The 4,317-nt window shown below is 32.7% G+C and overlaps 1 pseudogene; it reads right to left on the bottom strand.

The window, feature by feature from the left end:
* Nucleotides 1–630: 630 nt before the first annotated feature.
* Nucleotides 631–3,875, bottom strand: LOC110606369 (annotated as a pseudogene).
* Between the last annotated feature and the right edge of the window lie 442 nt (nucleotides 3,876–4,317).

Genomic DNA, 4,317 nt, shown 5'->3' with positions numbered 1-4,317 from the left:
GTAAAAAATAAAAAATTTATTAAAAGTTCAAATCGATTAAACCGAATCAAATCAAATTAAATAAGATTGATTCGATTTAATTTGATTTCTGAATAAAATCAGTCCGATTTGATTTTTATAAATACAAAAATTTTGATTTTCAATTTATTTAATTCGATTCGGTATTCGATTCGGTTTAAATAATAACCAACGGTTGAATAAAAAAAATGTTAACAAATATTTTTAACACATTATCTTAGCCAATTATGTGATTTAGGGTTTAGAATAATCTTAATTATGTAATTATGTAATAATCTTAATAATTAGTATTATTAATTTCTAATAAATTAATCAATTACACTAATAAATTACATTTCAAAATTCTCAAGATTTCAAATTTTACCGTGTATAAAAAATAATATATGATATCACTTAATTCATCTAATTAGTTGAATTTGAAAAATATTATTTTCATAAATAGAGTAATTTTTAATATACTTTAAATAAAATAATTGTTATAACTTATATTAATTTTAATTGGTTGAATTAATAAAATTTTGTTTTTATAATTACAGTAATTCTTATTATAAAAAATAAATATTCAAGATAATTTTATTAATTATTAATATATAAATAATAATAATATCTGCGCAACGCACGAACTAAACTTGATATAAATAAACTCATTATTTCTACATAGTGAGTTGAATTTATAGGAGATTAGAAAACCCCACATGGAGACCATTACAGTTTTCATCCTCAATCTAAAATGTTATATCAAATCCTATATAATGCACGGTGTGTTTGTGTTTGTGTCTGTGGAAGCTCACACATACTATCAATGATATTGACATTTGGGATGTGCTGCAACTTTGAACGATCTATACTTTTCATATCTATAAGACTTGAAGAAAAGTTTGTTAATCACATTATTTGAAGATTGGTTAGGAATTCGATATCTCGAGGCACTGCATCCAACGCAAAGCAGGAATCTATCCACAATTTCTGGATATCTGGCATAGTCCCCTTCTCTATAATAATTCCTTTCAGTTGAGGGAACTTCAACAAGTATAACTCTTTAAGCTTAGCAAATCCACTGTAGAAATGTAGATTTTCTCCGACGAAGGAATTAATTAGAGTAACGCGTCCCAAATTGGGTAGCGCTGCAACATGAGGGAGTGGATCTTCCTCCAATCTAGACCCAAGCAATCCTAATGACGTTAGGTTTTGAAGTGAGCAAAACCAATGTGGCACCCTTTCTAGTTTCCCACCCAAACTAAGCTTTTCAAGTTGGAGCGGGAGTGTTTCCAGTGCATCCATTCGAAGGAACTCTGATTCATTATTCATAAAGAGACGCAAGGTGCGTAGCAGTTTCAAGTTGTGGATTGAAAAGCACAAGTCATGCTCATCTGCTTCACTCAAATTTGAAATGCCCATTCTCCTCAGTTGGGTCATACTCCCAAGTTGTCTTATTATGTCACCTTTGGCTTCAATATAATACAAGACTTGCAATTTCTTCAATTTGCTAATTTTAAATGGTACTTGCACTCCATTGAAATACAAAAAATCTCTCTAAGTTATTTGTAATCCCCTTGCTCCGCATAATCAGATGATACAAGTTCTGCAACTCAGCTACTTCACTCGGAAGTTCTTTTACATTTGTATTCGTGATGTCTAAACTCTCAAGGTTCCTCAGTTTTCCAATAGATTTGGGAAGCTTTTCCACCTGAGTTCCTCTCAAGTTCAAGTACCTTAAGTTGAATAGAGTCCCCAATACTTCTGGTAAACTATTAATCGCGACATTTTCCAAATCCAAAGACCTCATTAATTTCAAATTTGGCGACGATGTGTTCGAGAAAGACACAGAACTATCCACAAAGACAAGTAGTGAATGAAGACGTGTCATATTGTCAAACGATTGAAGGTCCCAGTTAGTTGTTTGAATAGACAAGCGACGAGCTTGATGAAGTTGGCATTTGTTAATCTTTACTTTTTCATCATATACGACACCAAACTTCTCTCTCTCTAACATTGATATACCAATTTCACGCAAAAAATCATGCATCTTGCAAGCCTTTGGTCTCCCACGTGCATTTCTGCTTTCAACTTGAAGCATGCTACGAAGTGTGAGCTCCATGAAATACCTTTCTGCAACTTCATTTGGTGTAGTCCTGTCAACATTCTGAATAAATCCTTCCGCTATCCATAGTCTAATGAGCCTTTGTCGTCGAATTTTATAGTCTTCTGGGAAGAGGCAACAATACAAGAAACAGTACTTTAATGGAGATGGCAAGTAATTGAAACTAAGCAGCAAAATGCTCTTGACTATTTCTAGCCTTGGATTATTGTTCAGTTGCCAATTCAAGTTGTCCCAGACACTACTCCACTCCCTTGTTGACTTTTTGGAAGACATGACACCACCTAAAGCCACAATTGCAAGAGGTAGTCCATCACATTTTCCCACCAGTTCTAATGCTAGAGGTTTAAGTTCTTCTGGACAAGATTTATCAGGATTGCTGAAAAATGCTTTCTTGCAAAAAAGATCCCATGCTTCTTCATTCTTCAGCGGTTTAATAGTAAGCATGTGACTTCTAACATTGGAAGAAAAAGATCCCACATCTTCATTTCGAGTTGTAAATATAATCCGACTTCCAAACTCATTATTTGGAAGTGATGCCTTTATGTTCTCCCATAAGCTTATATCCCACACATCATCCAAGATAACTAGGTATTTTTTATGCTTCAAATAACCAATAAGATATTCTACGAGGTCTTTGAAGTCCTTTGTACCCAAATCATTAGGAACTCGTGCCTTCCCTGATTCATGGCATTCTTTGATTAACTTCCTGAGTAAATCATCTCTCGCATATGTCTGAGAGACAGTAACCCACGCATAGCAATCAAAATAGGACTTTGCAGTTTCATTGTTGCAGGTCTTGGCAACTAGAGTTGTCTTACCAGATCCTCCCATTCCAACCACTGAAAGGAGATTTAAATGCTTTTCGCCATCTACTAACCATGTTTTCAACAATCGGCTTTCATCTACAAACCCTACAACATCATCTTCTTTCATAAAAACCGCTGAATCCCTTGGGTATAATGTCAAATGGCAGTGATCATTGAAACCTTCTATATGATCATTTTCAAATCTTTTTCTCCTCTCATCCATCCCTATGATGTTTTTATTGATCTGTCGTAGCTTAGAGGCAATCCTAAGCTTTTCCAAAAGAGATTTTAGAGTAAGAAAAATTCGACGGGCTCCTGTGGAATATTGTTTCCGATACATGTCATACATGTAATCATCAATGAGGTCTTCTATTTGGTGTGCAGTGTCCCTCACCTCTGCAACCCATGTCTCCTCTCCTTTTGACATGACTTTGTTTCTCTCAGCATCTTGTAGAAAAGATCTCATGCTTACAAGTTCTTTGCTGATTTCCTCAAGTTCATCTTTGATATCTACTAACAATGTTGCTTCCTCTTGAAGAGCAGACATTATTGTGCCTATCACATGATCAACTGCAACTGAGGCCATCTTCGCCTACTGTGTTCACCTGCTTTCAACTCTTCTCTGGTTAGATAGTAAGCACAAATGTTTTCAGATTTACTAATTGATTGAAACATAAGAGCATTAGCTATTATTAAATGATTTAACCATGCATCTATCAAATAAAACATCAACCAGATAATAATATATCTACATTAATTTAGAGGACTATATTAGAAAATTATGCAAAATCAAAGGACTTACTGTTAAATTTAACAGATTTCAGAAAGCCTTAGTAGAGAAGAAAGAATATCGCCGCCGATCTCGAGGAATAGTGAGCAAGTTGTTCTTGCAAATTTTATGTTATCGACCTGAGGAAGACTTCAACAACAGTGAGTCAACCGGTGACTTTGAAATGTGTGGCTGAGAGGTAAAGATGTGGCAGCTGGCAATTTAACGGCAAATCTCAATTTTAATCCTTAATAAATTAAAATTAAAATTAAGCTAAAAAAATAATAAATTAATTCCCTCACTTTTTCTTTATTTTAGAGAAAAAACAGAAAAAATATAATTACTTTTTTATCTTTATAATTACTATTTAATTATAAATATAAAGTTTAACTATTAAAAAAAATTATATTTTTTCTTATTATTTTTCTTTCTGATATCTAAATAATGGGAGAAAAATAATTTTTTTTCTATTTATATTTTTATTGAATATATACACACACCCCTTTCTAATTGAATTAATCTATTAAATACTCAAATTAAACTTTTACACTCTTCAATACTTAAATTTAGAAAAATTATAATAATTAAGCACATATAAATCATATTATCTACATTTTATTGAA

Source organism: Manihot esculenta, chromosome 18, assembly GCF_001659605.2.
Source record: "Manihot esculenta cultivar AM560-2 chromosome 18, M.esculenta_v8, whole genome shotgun sequence".
NCBI lineage: Eukaryota > Viridiplantae > Streptophyta > Magnoliopsida > Malpighiales > Euphorbiaceae > Manihot > Manihot esculenta.
The sequence above is the reverse complement of the archived record's forward strand: the minus strand, read 5'-3'. Positions and strand labels throughout refer to the sequence as shown.